This window comes from Sapajus apella, unplaced genomic scaffold, assembly GCF_009761245.1.
Source record: "Sapajus apella isolate SASKATOON/1434 unplaced genomic scaffold, GSC_monkey_1.0 scaffold85, whole genome shotgun sequence".
Taxonomy (NCBI): domain Eukaryota; kingdom Metazoa; phylum Chordata; class Mammalia; order Primates; family Cebidae; genus Sapajus; species Sapajus apella.
Window position 1 is genome coordinate 1522185 of NW_022437025.1, and position 15742 is coordinate 1537926.

A 15742-nucleotide genomic window follows, 5' to 3' on the forward strand; every position below is an offset into this window, starting at 1 on the left:
CGTCCCTCCTGGGCCCCTGCCTCAGCCCCTGCTGGGGATGCTCTTCAGACAAGACCAATGGCCGGACTTCACCCCACGAACCCTGAGCCAGGACCCAGCTAAGCCACATGCAGATTCCTGACCTGGGAAATGGGGTCATAATCGCTGTGGTTTGAGGCAGACGAGTGGGCTAATTTGCAGTGCAGTGATAGGCAACTAAGGAACCCACAAAACAGCCACTGTATTTATCAAAGCCACAGGATGCAAGGTCAATATACACAAACCAGTGTTATTTCTATAAGCTAGTAGTGAACAGTTAGAAAATGAAAAAAAAATTAAACCTTTAAAATGAGCACCCAAAAATAAAATACTTGGGAACACATCTAACAAAACACATGCAAAGGCCAGGCACAGTGGCTCACACCTGCAATCCCAGCACTTTGGGAGGCTGAAGCAAGTGGATCACCTGAGGTCAGGAGTTCGAGACCAGCCTGGCCAGCATAGTGAAACCCCATCGCTACTGAAAATACAAAAAGATAGCCGGGTATGGTGGCGGGTGCCTGTGATCCCAGCTACATGGGAGGCTAAGGCAGGAGAATCACTTGAACCTGGGAGGCAGAGGTTGCAGTGAGCTGAGATGGCACCACTGCACTCCAGACTGGGCAACAGAGTGAGACTCTGTCTCAAAAAAAACACATGCAAAACCCCTCTGCTGATAATTGAGAGAATTCAAGAAGACAAGGAAATGGGAACGAGGGCCATGTTCATGGATTGGGAAACTCAATGGCGTTAAGATGGAAATCCTCCCCTAAATTAGCATGTGGATTTAACACAATCCCAATCAAAACACCAACGGCCTTTTTAAAAAAACTTGCTGAGTTATATGAACATGGGTTCCTATATGTAGAAATTCTAGAATGGCCTAAAATTTTGGAAAGAAAGTGAAAAAATTGGAGGACTAACCGCATCTGACTTCAAGACTTCCTATAAAACTACAGTAATCAAGAGTGTGATCGTGGGATGCAGACAGACCAACGGACCAACAGAACAAAATACAGAATCCAGAAACCTACTTCTGTGTGACAAAAATAAAATCTATTTATTTTTGACAAGACATCAGTGCTCTTTAATGGGGGAAGGACAGTCTTCAAAAGATGGTGCTGGGACGCCTCCATACGTGTATGGGAAGAAGTGAGCCCCAACTCCTGCTTCATAACACACCCCAAGATTAATTCAAGATGGATCACAGACGACACTAAAACTGTGACTCTTCTAGGAAAACACAATGAAATTGTAAAAAGTTTATTTAAGCAAATACATTCTTTGAACAGAGCAGCTGCAAACCAGAAGAGGTTCAGGAGCTCCAAGGAGGGAACGCAGGTGGAGGCTCTGATGAGACGGATGCAGAAGTAAACCAAAGGAAAGCTTGGATGATGACAGTCACTCTGTTCCCTGATCTGCCCTGTCCCACGGAGAGGCCTTAGCTGTATAAGTTTATCAGCTGCTTTGGTTGGCTGAGCTTCAGTTCTGTTTTTCTTTACTATAGGCTCAAGTTAAGTTTCACTTATGGGCGGGTTGTGATGGCCCATTCCTGTAATCCCAGCACTTTGGGAGTCTGAGGCGGGTGGATCATTTGAAGGCAGGGGTTCAGGACCAGCCCTGCCAACATGCTGAAACCTTGTCTCCACAAAAAATATAAAAATTAGCCAGGTATGGTTGCACATGCCTGTTGTCCCAACTACTAAGGAGACTGAGGCAGGAAAATCACTTGAACCCGGGAGGCAGAGGTTGCCGTGAGTAGAGATCGCACCACTGCACTCCAGCCATATGTACCCCACTGCACTTCAGGTGACAGAGTGAGAATCCATCTTAAAATTTAAAAAAAAAAAAAAGGTTTCGGCCAGGCGCAGCGGCTCACATCTGTAATCCTAGCACTTTGGGAGGTTGAGGCAGGCGGATCACCTGAGGTCGGGAGTTCAAAACCAGCCTGACCAACATGAAGGAACCCCGTCTCTACTAAAAATACAAAATTAGCCAGGCGTGGTGGCGCAGCCTGTAGTCCCAGCTACTCAGGAGGCTGAGGCAGGAGAATTGCTTGAACCCAGGAGGCGGAGGTTACGGTGAGCCGAGATTGCGCCACTGCACTCCAGCCTGGGTGACAGAGCCAAACTCCATCTCAAAAAAAAAGTTTCACTTATATTTGCAAATCAAGCAAGATTGACATCACTCACGAGTCCTACGTGGATTTGTCTGCTCAGGATCTTTTAGACTCAGTCTCCATTTTAATTTGCTTTAGGAAACAGGAGAGTATGTTCCCGGCGTTGGGATCATTTGCTGAGTCATTTGTGGTGTTTTGAGTCTATCTCTTCATACAGCGTTTTAGTTGCTGTTCCGGGTTATCACTTATACACGGCTCGTGATGGTTCACTGATGCTGACGTTCTACCAGTTTAAGGGAAATATTGAAGCCTTCCCTCCCAAGGGTCCATTTAGTTCTCCCACCTATAACGTATCATAAACATTTCCTTTACATTTATTGAGAATCACATCAATCAGTATCCTAATTTTTTCTTCAACCATCACACGTAATTTAGAAAACTCAAGAGGAGAAGGAAACCTATTACATTCACCCATAATTCTGCTTACTGTGTTCTTTCTTCCTTCCTGATGTTCCACGGCTTTTTCTTTCATTGTTTGCATTTCTGCCTTGAGACCTTCCTTAGCCACTCTTTTAGGGAAGGTCCGCTAGTGACAAACGCCCTTGTTTTTCCTTCATCCGAGAATGTCTTGACGCCCCTTTCATTTCTTTTTTTTTTTTTTTTTTTTTGAGACGGAGTTTCGCTCTTATTACCCAGTCTGGAGTGCAATGGCACGATCTCGGCTCACCGCAACCTCCGCCTCCCAGGTTCAGGCAATTCTCCTGCCCCAGCCTCCTGAGTAGCTGGGATTACAGGCACGCACCACCATGCCCAGCTAATGTTTTTGTATTTTTAGTAGAGACGGGGTTTCACCATGTTGACCAGGATGGTCTCGATCTCTTGACCTCATGATCCACCCACCTCGGCCTCCCAAAGTGCTGGGATTACAGGCTTGAGCCACCGCCCCCGGCCTTCATTTCTGAACAGTCTTCTCACTGGGTATGACATTCTGGGTTGACACTTCCCTTTCAGCAGTGAGGACGGCAGCGCCTCAGGCCTGAGGGTGCCCATGCCGGCCCCTTGAACGGAGCGGCTGCATGCCAGGCGCACCCAGGAGTGGTCAGCAGCTTCCTGGGAACAGCAGCACCCCCTTCACCAAGAGGGAAGTCGCTGCAATGGGTGCCACCACAGCCAGCACTGACGTGTGTCAAGTCTGCTCGGCATGGAGCCACCCGTGAGCAAACAGCTGTGAGACACCGTGAAGACGGGAAGGCAGAGGACTGTGCTGTGTCACAGCAAAGCATTTAAAGAAACAGTCCATGAGGCAACCTGGAAGGAAGACGGGGCAGGTGAGTGCTGCCTCTTGGGGAAGAGGAGGACAGGTGCTGCCTCGCAGAGACAGAGTGAGGCTGGCCTGGAGCCTGAAGGCCTATCACAGCAGGGGTGCATCCAGGCTGTGGCCTCCAGGCGGCCACCCTCCATGGGGATGGCCTAGGGAAGTGTGCCTGAGGGTGGACGGGTGAGTGAATGGGCAAGGAGCTGGCCAGAATCCCAGGAAAACCAGGCCAGGCTGGAACACCAGTAACTGGTGGGGCCTGACCACAGCTCCAGGCCCGAATGTCCCTGCATGGGAAGTGGGCTGGCAGCACAGCCCGGCCCCCAGTCCCCTTCAGACAACCCTGGACACGCCAACAGAGAGGGGGCCGGGGTTTCCTGGCCCTGCCATGCCAACCTGGAATTGTGGGCTGGGAGCCACATGGGGACGGTGGCTCTGGGCTGGCTTCCCTGGGGAAGAAGATGGGAGGGGAGGCTGTTTGGCAGCCGGAGGAGTGGACAGGAGCTCGTGGCTGTGGCCACCAAAGATGCCCCTCCCTCCCCGGGCCGAAGCAACTCCATGCTGCCGGTCTCCCAGGCCATGGGGTGTGGGCAGGAAAATGTGGCATGAGGGAGGGGACTCAGCCACAGAACCAGCCACGAGGGCCTGTGTGTGTAACCCCAGCATCACCCCGAAGGGGAACGCCGCCACCACACAGGATGAGCCAGCCCCGACCCCTGGCCCCCGACCCACAGCCCTCTCACTGGGCTGGGCTGAGGCCCCCATGGGCTCCCCAGGGCTCAGGGCTTATCTGCAGCAGCCACAAGCTCACCTCAGTGAACACAGCTCGGAAATACATCGACCTGCACCCAAACCCAGCAACGCTGCTCCGCGCTGCGGGCCAGACGGGGGAGGGGATGCCACAGAGGCACCTGCAGCTAAGAACTGGGGTCCACTGAGCACCCACCCCAGAGCAGCCCACACGATGGCCTGAGCTCTCTTCCTCCTGGAGTCAAAGACAGGCAGGCCCGGGGGCCTCGCTGCTCACCCCATCTCCCTGAGCTCCAGCACCTTCCCAGCAAAGCAGGTCACTAATTAGCCACTGAACTTTGCAGCCCCAGGCTGAGGCTGGGCTGCAGGATCCCACCTCACGGCCCCTCACCCTTGCCCCGGGCTGAGCACACACGGAGCTGGAGAGGGAAGAGGAGGCACCGCCAGGGCGGCCACCGACCCGGCCTCACCAAGGCAGGCAAGGCGAGGGCAGAGGCCAGGGCCAGCTGGGGGTGCGAGGGGAGGGTGTGGTGGGCAGGGCCTGGGCTCCCTCCAGTGCCCAGCTCAGCATCTCTGGGGTTGGCCCACTTCAAGGCTGGCCGGCCTTCCCGCCCCGTTCCCAGCCTCCCGCGCCTGCAGACACGGGTGGTTTCCTCCACGCCGCCTCTCCCTCCCACGCCGGGCTCTGGCCTGACCGTACGTCTAGACCCTGCGATCGGCTGCTTCCCAGGCCTTCACCACCCTGGCCTCCTGTGACGCACGCTCCGGGCCCTGGCCTTGAGCTTTGTCACTGACTGCAGATCCGAGCTCTGCCGGGCATTAGAGCTGCGTCTGTGCCACTCGGGGCCCTGGCAGGAGCACGGGCTCACGGATCTGCATACCCGGGCCTGTCCTGGGCAGGTCAGGTCCTTTGTGCCCACTCTGGCCCCTGCATCTGCGTCATCTCCTCTGCCCCGTGGTCATCTACGCTCTCATCTCTGTCTCACGGTCTCCACATTTCCTTACACTTTATTAAAAAACAAGTTGGCTGGACACAGTGCCTCATGCCTGTATTCCCAACACTTTGGGAGGCCAAGGCAAGTGGGTCACCCGAGGTCAGGAGTTCGAGACTACCCTGGCCAATGTGGCAAAAGCCTGCCTCTACTGAAAATACAAAACCTAGCTGAGTGTGGTGCGTGCCTGGAATCCCACCTATTCGGGAGGCTGAGGCAGGAGAATCACTTGAACCTGGGAGGCAGAGGCTGCAGTGAGCTGAGACTGTGCCACTGCACTCCAGCCTGGGTGACAAAGCAAGATTCTGTCTCAAAAAAAAGAAAGAAAAACAAGTCCACGCTTAAAAAATGTCATCTAAGCCAGGCACAGTGGCTCACGCCTGTAATCCCAGCACTTTGGGAGGCCAAGGCCGGCAGATCACAAGCTGAAGAGTCTGAGACCAGCCTGGCCAACATGGTGAAATCCCACCTCTACTGGAAATACAAAAATTGGCTGGCATGATGACAGCTACTTTGAGGAGTCTTCTGAAAGTCCTGCCCAACACTTTCATTCACATCTCATCAGACAGAAAGTCACGTGGCCACACTCCACTACCAGGAAGACTGGGAGGTGGGGCCTAGCAGCTTGAGGTGGGAGACAGTGGGTGGATCTGCCCCACCAGGCTCCCCAGCAGGGAGGGAAGATGGTGAGGGGATCAGGATTAGCTCCACTGGGTCCTGGCCCCGGTCGCTGAGGCAGCGCCAGCCCCTCCCACCGGACTGGGGTGGTCCCTGCACCCAAGGCTCTTACAGGGTCCCTGCCCTCTCCGGCTCTGAGACCCCAGCCTGGGTCTGCAGGAACCAGCAGGTCACACACAGCGTGCTGAACATCTGGCCCCCTGCCATCCCTGGCACTGTGTTGGGGAGAATCCCTGCTGCCACGGGGCTCCCACCCACTGTGTCGTGAACGTGTCTCCGGAGGCTCATGCGTTGGAAACCTGATCCCCGCTGTGGTGGTGCGGGAGGTAGGGAACCTCCTGGGAAGTGTTGGGGTCTCAGGGCTCCGCGCTCGTGAACGTGAACGGATGGATGCCCCTGCCTTGTGGGCGGGGCCGTATTCAAGGGCGGTTCCAGCCCCACCTGTTCTCTTGCCTGCCCCATTCCCCTCCGCCCTGGGCCACCTGATGGCACAGCAAGGGGCCCTCACCAGAGGCAGCCCCACAATCTGGGACTTCCCAGCCTCCAGAGCCTTGAGCCGGCCAACCCCGTTCACAATCAGCTACCTAGTCTCGGTGCTGTCACCGTGAGGATGCCAGCCTCGGCGTGCGGCCCCCAGGGTGGGGTGACGACACGGACGGAACAAAGGTGGCTCCTTCCCTGAGAGTCACTACACAGGCCCCCGGGCTGAAGGATCTGGCTGGGGCAGGCACCTTCCCGGGGACTCCGTTGTGGCCTTCCGGCTCCCAGCCGAGCCAATCACCCCACGGCCCTTCCCACGACCTCCTTCCAGTGGGCTTCCCCTCCACCCAGGGCACTGCTGCCGAGGGGCCCCCACACGCCCTGCGCTATGGCTGGCAGGACAGCCGGTCCCCAGTGCCCACTTTAAACGCCTCAGACACACACACGGGTGGGGGGCAGGGTTTCTGGGCCTGCATGCCCGTTTGGGCCTCTGGGCTGGCTCCCGCAGGGAGGGAGGTCAGAAGCAGCAGCTGTTTGGCTTGGCCCAGGCTGGAGTCCGATCCTGCCCGCAGCCATCTCTGCCTCCCTCACACTCAGGTGCCACATTTCCAAGCCCTCCAAGGGTCTCCCAAAGCACCCACCAGGCCTGAGGCCAGCAGCAGCCACCCTCCGCCTCGAGGGGCCCCCCCAGGGGCAGGACAGACCCACAGGCAGCTCAGGGAGAGTGCTGCTGCCTCTCTCGGGGGCTGGGCGGCACCGGGGGAAAGGGAGGTCACACACACGTGCACAGCACGACCTGCACGCTTTGCCCAGGCTGGCCTGCGTGTCCCTCCCTAAACCACAGGTGGAGGCACCGAGGGATCGCTATTCTGCGCATGGGGAAACTGAGGCACAGGCGCAGAAGCCACCCTGACGTCACACAGCTGACAGCGGTGCCCGAAGCTTCATGCTTCCCGAAGCTTCATGCCACCAGCCTGGCATCCGGTGTCCACACTGAACAGCAGAGAGTACAGCAGGCCCAGCCCTCCAATGGTCCGTGGCCAGGGCCCTTGCATGCCCACCCCAGGACAGGGACATCGGCTGTAGAGGAGGCTGCGTCCAGCCGAATGTGGATCCTGAGGTGGGCCCAGGCTCCCTCGGCATGAAAGGCAGCACTCTGTCCTGGTCAGCGCCTTCCCCACAATGAGGTCCGGCTCCTGCTACCACCCCCGCCCCCGCCCCCACCGTGGCCTCAAGCAGAGGTGGGTTTCCAAGCCCCCAGGGACAGTGGCTGTGAGGCTTGCCCACAGCCTCGGGCCACAGGCCCCAGGGCTCGCCCATGCTTTCACCGGATGGCCACCGGCTGGGCAGTTCTCGGGAGCCCACCTGGCCACCTGCTTCGGAGCTGCCCACCTTCCCCAGCCGCCTAGCTGGCCCCTCCTGTGGTGGGTGGTGGCTGCACGTTGACCTTGCAGTAACCCAAGTGCCATCCGTCAGCGGCCGGCCGCCCGCTCGGGAACACGGCGGCAGCTCATCTGAATTCAAATTACCCCAGGAGCCGCGCGGTGCCAGCCATAACTCAGCCTGCGGAGGAGTGCGGCCGCTGTGGATAGGACGTTGCCATACATTCCCGGGGCGTCGGACAGGGCTGCTAATGAAAATATCAATCAGAAACTCGGCTGACTTAATGGTCAATTTAAATTAATTAATTGGGGAGGAGAAAAAAGTTGAGGAGGGTGGCGTTGATGGGCTCCCTCTCTGGCAGGCGGGGAGGAGAAGCAAGTGCCCGACTGGGCACAGCCCCCAGGCCAGGGGATGGGGCTGAGTCTCCCCGGGGACCCTGGGGCTTACCTGAGGGCCCAGGGGCCGTGCCTGCCTGGGGTGGGTGTGAGGCCTGAGATTCCCTCCCGCAGTTCCTGGCCGGCTGTGGGTGGCCTGTCCTGCTCCCACTGTGTTGCCTGCAGAGACCATTCGTGGCCAGGTGACCCCCACGCAGGCGCAGAAAAGCCCCTTGCTCAGTGGACCAGGGAGGGCTGGCACTGTGGCATGGGTGTGGGCAGCCACTGACTCAGGCCCCTGGGCCTCATCATGTCTGTGCATAGTGGCCACGTCCACCGCCCAGGATGCCGCAGGGCCCAGGGCAGGCGGGAGGCGGGGGCGGGGTGCAGTGCTCACTAGGAATGCCCCCAGGTCAGGCGCCGCGTCAAGGGAGACACAGATGTCCCTGCCTCACAGTGGAAAAACTGAGGCTCTGAGGGGGGCAGTGGTGCCCCAAGAGGCAGAAAATGCTGTGACCCCCCGAACCCCAGAGTGACAGTGCCAGAGACAGGAACAAGGGCCAGAAGGACAGTGGGGGCGACAGGGCAGGGCCCCCAGGGCCCCGGTTCCAGGCAAAACCTGGTGGAAAGTTCCCACGCAGCCACGCTGGGAGACATTTACATGCTCAAAGGCAGTAACAGAGCCCTCCGCCCACGCCGCAGCGGAGGTGAGGGCACAGCCAGCCTGCACCCCCTCCTCCGCCCACCTCCACTCCCCCTCGGCAGGCACAGCTGCACGGCAGGTCTGGCTGAGAAGGCACCTGGAATTCCGTCCCAGACGCTGTTTCCCACCGGATGCTTTCACTCGGGTGTACTGCAGGCCCCGCCAGAGGCCCTCCTGGAAGAATCACTAAAGGACCCAAGGGCCGAGCCCTGAGAGGCAGCAGAAGGCCCCATGTTCCCACCCCGTGGTCAGGGGCCACGCCAGGTGGAGCCTTAGGGGAGGCTGAAGCCACCACCCTGGCCACAGCGGGTCTTGTCTGGGCAGCCAGGAACTGTCCAGGGACCTCAGAGGCAGGTTCTTTGGGTGGGATTTGGGCTCCCAACCCCTTCCCCTGGGCCCACCCGTCAGAACGCTCCACAGGATCCCCTGCAGAGCCTTCCAGAAGGCGGCCTGGTGAGTTCTTCCTGCCCCAACTCCAGGCTCTCCGCCATGCCTGCCGGGGTGCAGGGAGTGGCGTGAGTTGTGCTGGGCAGAGGGCTGTGTCCCATGCTCTGCCCATGCCAGGAGCAGAGCAAGCCAGAGGCCAGAAGGAGGAGGTAGGGGTCAGGCCAGACCTGACCTCGAGCCGGGCACCAAGGCCCACGGGGCCCAGGTGGCTGCAGCTGCACGGGGCAGGAACAGAGGGTGGCCGTCAGGAACCGCCCAGCGGGGCCTTCCTTCCGCGGCATCTCACAGCAGCAGCTGACTGGGACAGCAGAGCCAGGAAGCCCGACTCAGACCAGAGGCTGCCCAACTCACAGCAGAACAGGAAGAAATCGCATCCCGAGACCCAATGGGGGACCCAGGGAGGACCCAGGGCAGTGTAGGCTCTCCGCCACGGCCATGCCCTGAGCCCCGGGACTCAGCCTGGCAGTGCCAACACACAGCCCTGAGTCTCCATCACAAACCCACCCACTGGCCAGAGCTCAGTCACAGGCTCTGTGGCCTGTACATGGGGAGGGGCCAGCCGTCCCCCAGGCCTCCAGGTGGAGAGGATGGGGGCCTGGCCTGGAGGCTGCCAAGGGCAGGGACTGTGGGACAGGACAGCCTGAAGCTTGGCAAAGAGTGACCCCCATGGGCCCAGTGAGGCCAGCCAGAGCCACAGGACCAAGCGTGGCCACGTGGACAAAGGCCAGGAGAAGGGTGGGGCTTCACTCTGGTGCTCCAGAAGGTCAGCCCCCAGGAAGCCATCCAGTTAGGCCTTGCAGCCTGACACACAGCCTCCCTCAGCCACCCAGGTCCCCACCAGCCCCAGCACTGGGCACTCAGGGCCCGCCCCAGCAGGAGGACGGAACACAACCACCACCCTTTGACTCCAAGCCGCCTGATCCTGCTGAGGCCACAGCAGCCATTCGACTGGTGCTTCTGTGCCCCTGAGCAGCTTACAGACCAGCCATGAACTGTGACCGATGCACTCACCTCCCAGAACGCGTGCTGACCGCGGCCACTCCAGTACTACAGAGCTGCTCACTCGGGAGCCTCAGACGGAGGGACCCTGAGGTGCCGCACACACCCAGCCCCATGCCCGGAGCCCGCCCGGCCACAGCTCCCCTGCAGACCCCGCCAGGCAGACCCCTCCCCACAGCCTGGTGGAGAGCTGCAGCACCCAGTGGCCCGAGGCCTCCCTTCCCACCTGGGCCTGATCAGAGACAGTGTCCACACTGGGGCCAAGTGGCCAAGAGCTGCAGCTGAGGCCTGCAGGGGAAGGAAGGGAGGAACCCAGGGCCAGAGGGGTCCCACTGCCTCCCTCCACCGCCCTCTGGCCCTCTGGTGCTGGTCCCAGCAGCAGCCCCACCTGGGGGTCTCCACTCAGCAGGCAGCCCCTCCTGAGGTCATGCAGGGGGCCTGGGGCTCCCGTGAGCCTCCCACCCACCACGAGTGACTCTGGGAGAGACCGGCTCTGCTGGACACCCTCAGCCAGGTCCCACCCACCCATCAGGGTCCACCTGTCAACTGCAGCATTCAGCAATGAGGGGTAGAGGATTTCACAGGCCCTGGGGACACCTCTCGAGTACCTGAACAGGAGGGTGGCACAGGGAAGGGTGAACACCTGGGTGGGAGGGTGGCATGGGGAGGGCGCACCTGGGAAGGGAGGATGGCACGGTGGAAGGGCGCGCCTGGGTGGGGAGGGTGGCATGGGGGGAGGGGTGCACCTGCACTAAGACTCCCTGGGCTTCGCCCACTGCAGGGTCCCCTACCGCAGCCCAAGATAAGGGGCTAGGCCTTGTAACACCAGAGTGAGTCCATTTTCCCCGGGGCCCTGCGTGCCTTCGGTCCATGACAGTGCCCCGCGATGGCGTGGTCTCCAGGAGGCCGGGGCCGTGGCGTTCCCGTCCCACCACGGCCACCCACATGCAGCATGTCCGCTCTCAGGGACAGCACCTGGATCCCCTCCAGGCGGATACCTCGCCCAGTCCAGCTGGGAAAGGGAAGGAGCAGGGTCCCTGGGGCACTGGAGGGCTGCACCCATGGCGGAGGGAGCCCATCCCCGCTGCACCTGGACTCCGGGGCCCACAGAGCAAGGCGGAGGCGGCGGCCACCACTGAGAGGCAATCTCTGCTGCCACCCAGCGGCCGCCAGGGGAACTGCGGGCAGAGCCTCAGGCCAGGCGGGACACCCCCCACTCCCCCAGCAGCTCACCTCGCCAGGCCGCCAGGGAAAGCGGAGCCTCCGGCCTCAGGACCCGTCTAGGGTGGTCCGAGTCAGTCCTGGGCCTGGACTGTGCCCTGGAGGCCTGGCAAGAGGGCAATGGGGGACACGTCCCTCCTGAGGGCCACTGGCCATGGCCTTGCCTGGCTCCACCAGCTCTGCCCCCCAAACCCCACCCGGGGGAGGAAAGGCCAAGGTCCATGCATCCTGCCTGTGGCCGCCCTCATGGGCCTTCAGCAGACAGGAAATGCCCAGGGCTAAGGCAGGGCCTTACCAGTGCCCGGCTTCAGTGAAGGGTACAATGGGGGCCTCCCAGAGCAGGGCCCTCAGGCCCAGGCATAGCCCCTTGAGAAGAGGGACCCAGCCTGGGGTCTCTTTAGGAGGCTGAGGCAGGAGGATCATTTGAGTCTCCAAAGGCAGGTGGTCCCGGAAGCGGGGGACAGCCTGGGCCTGCCACCCAGGTCAAAGCCGAGGTTTACTCAGACAGGCCTGGCTGGAGCAGGTGCGGGATGGAGCTTCCCCACTCCGGGCCGTCCTCCTCCTCCCCACCTACACCGCCCAGCACAGAGAGGCCTTGGTGAGAGCCCGCTGGATGCCTCACCTGGCTGCCTGCCTGCCAGGGGTGGTGAGGGGAAGGGTCCTGGAGGAGGGCACCAGCTTCTCACACACAGGGTATCAGTCATCCCTTCCGAGCTGCCCAGAGCTGCCCAGGAGGCAGGTGCGCAGGGCAGCTGGCCCTGGGGCCTCTTGCTGCAAGGGCCTGAGACACCCTGTCTTCTGTACCACCTGTGACCCGGGAGACAGAGCCCAGCTTGGTGTTGGAAATGCGTGGTGTCTGCGGAGACCAGCTACCTCTGCCACTTCAGCCAGAAGAGCCCAGCCGAGGCGAAAACAGCCCAGCCAAGGCCTACACAAATGCACACCCGGGGGTTCCCGTCAAACTCTCCAGAGATGGGAGGGTCTGGGTGTGGCCATGGGCCGACCCACAGATCACACATAATGAACTGGGTACGGGGACAAGCCGGCAAGAGCAGGGTCTAGAGAAACCCCCTCCGTGGCCCCGCTCAGCCAGCCTGTCCTGCACCGAGGCAGCTCAGCGACTCCTGTCAGCCTCACTTCCACTCCCAAGACGAGCCAGGAGCCTGCTCTCAACACCACCGCAGAAGCCAGACAGAGAAGGCCCGCACTGCATGACCCCACATCTAGGAAATGCGCAGCTGCACAGAGAAACACGCAGAGGGCAGGGCAGGGTGGGGAGGGCCCGCTCACAGGGAGGGGCCTTACTTGGGCAATGGGAAAAAATGGTTTGGAATCAGATAGAGGTGGCGTCTGCACCATCTTATGAACGTAGTAAATGCCAATGAACCGAACACTAAATTTTATGTTGAGGCTGGGTGCCGTGGCACAGGCCTGCAGTCCCAGCACTTTGGGAGGCTGAGGCAGGAGGATCATTTGAGTCCTGGAGATCGAGGCTGTAGTGAGGCATGATCACACCACTGCACTCCAATCTTGGTGACAGGGAGAGATCCTGTCTCAAAAATATTTAAGTAATTATTAATTCACAATGATTAATTAATAATTAATAATAAATGTATTAATACTAACAATAAAAAGGCTGTTTCCCATGAGTTATTATAGCACTTAAGAGGGGAAAGATTGGGGTAAGCATGGCTCTGACTCCTCCACCTGCAGCAAAGATGCATACAGCTGGGAGCGGGGCTCAGGCAGGCGGAGACCCTGCTCAGGGCTTCCCAGCAGCCTTGCCCCAGGAGCTCCAAGAGCAGCAGTGGACAAGCCAGGACAGCCCCAGGCCTGCTGTCCAAAGCAAAGGTCTCTGTCAACCCCGGCTACGACTCACTATAATCCCAGCTACTTCGAGAGGCTGAGGCAGAGGAAGCGCTTGAACCCAGGAGGCAGAGGTTTCGGTGAGCCAAGATTGTGCCATTGCACTCCAGCCTGGGCAACAAGAGCAAAACTCTGTCTTAAAAAAAAAAATTGCTGGGCATTGTGGCAGCACCTGTAATTCCAGCTACTCGGGAGGCTGAGGCATTGGTGACCCGGCAGTGAGCCGAGATCATGCCACTGTACCCTAGAGACTACATCTCAAAAAAAAAGTTTAGTGCTTGGAGAGAGGCTCTCTAAAGAGGTCATTAGGATTAAATAAGGTCACACGAGTGGGTTCTAATCCAGTCTGACCTGTGTCCTCATAGGAAGAGAAAGAAGACGAGGACACAGACACACACACAGGGACGTCCACGTGCAGACAGGGAGATTGTGGCTGCCTGTGAGCCGCAGAGGGAGGCCCCGGGAGAAGGTGGCCTTGCTGACGCTTCCGTCTCCGACTTCCAGCCTCCGGAACAGGGAGGAGAGACAGGTCTGCTGTTTAAGCCCAGTGTGCCGTATTCTGTTACGGCTGCCCAAGAAGACTGACCCACAGATGACACGAGAAATATCACATGACCATCTCAGCAGACAAGTCACAAATAATAAAAGCAACACCCGTTTGTGGTGTTTTATAATCAGCACCCTCAGAATGGGGCCACGTGGACAAAGCCAGAATGAAGCCTGAGCCCTCTCATCACTGTCCTTGACTAGACAGCCGTCTGAAGCCACGGAATGCTCCACACGTGTACACACACATCTGCCCACACGCGCAGGCACGTGGTCACAGTTTGCATACCTCTGTGTACACATACCACACAGGCACACATGACACAGGGCTCACACATGTGCAGGTTACAGTTGTACATGGACACACATGCCCACATGCACACAGACCCACCTGCAAATCCTGTGGGCACAGTTACCTGGGCACACACACAGGCACACTTATGCACAGACCCCATGCAGACAATGCAGGCATATCTGTAGTTACACCTGTAGGCACATATGCACACATATACAGGATGTCCTCACAGGCACACACACGCTCAGGCGCGCATTCATGTTCACACACACGAGCACTATCTCCCTACACTCCAAACGGTGAAACACTTAAGGCTTCATTATTTAAACCATGATTTACACCAATGCAATTAACATAGAAATTAATGCAAAGATCTGAAGAAGCGGCCAGATGATTGGAAAATTCAGAAATCCTCTCCCAAACAACTCCTGGGTCAGAGGGTAAATAAAATTGGCCATGAGAGACGATCTTACAATATATGGAAAGAGAAACTGCACGTCCACGAAGCCAGATTCAGGAGGAGTTGCTGGAGAATTCACAACTTTAAACGCTTTTATTACTGAGCAAGAGAGACTGAAAATAAATGAACAAAACGCTCGACACAGGAGGAAAAACATCCATAAACCAGATTCTCGGGCGGCAGGAGGGGCGGGGCGGAGATAAAGCCGGAATTAATGAATTGGAAACAAGAAGAATGGGAGAGCCCATCCGTAAATCCAAGAGCCGGCTCCCCAAAATAAATAAATAAACAAACGAAGGAAGGCTCCGAGCACCTCATCAGCACAGCGGGAAGCGAGGGAGCCCGGGAGGAGAGGAGATTGAAGGTGACAGCTCACACATTCGGTGTTCCTCACAAACTGACCATTCTCCAAGAACATATAAATTACCAGAATTAAGGAGGTTTAAAAAAATCTATATCCATAACAGCAGAGAGAGGAAAACAGGTGTGATTGGGGGATTCTGGCTACAGGGCCTCACTTCTCGTTCAACACCAAGGCAGAACCCACCATTTGGAGCAATGAGGCCCTGGCAGGGAGAGCGCCAGGGGTTTTCGGGACACACAGGAGGACCAGCCAAACACCGGGAGGGGCCGAAAGCCAAACCACAGGGCAGGGCAGGGCAGGACTTAGGGAGGGGCCCTCTGGCAGTGGGTAGCAGGTAGTGGAGGGAGTGAGGGGCTTGCAGCCTACGAGGGAACCGGGCCTCTTCACTGGCTGTGGGGGTTGTGGGGGGAAGCTGGCTTGGAGCGCACGGTGGACTCTGCCTGCCTGTGACCTTGACCTTGGGGTGTGGCAGGAGGTGTCTGAGCTGCTGCATGCAAACAGGACTCCCCTGTTTGGGGTCCCAGGGGGACAGGGCAGGGTGGGTGGGTGGGAAGAGGTCTCTACTGGGGGCTCCTGTTACCCTCTGAGCTCCATCCTTGCCCCCACACCCCCTCTACACCCATCCACACACACAGGGGAAAGCAGGGGAGGGGTGGAGCCAGCCCTGAGGTCTGATGTGGCTCTCAGGGCACCACCTTGGCCACCATGTTCAGCCGCCAACCAGCAGCTGCC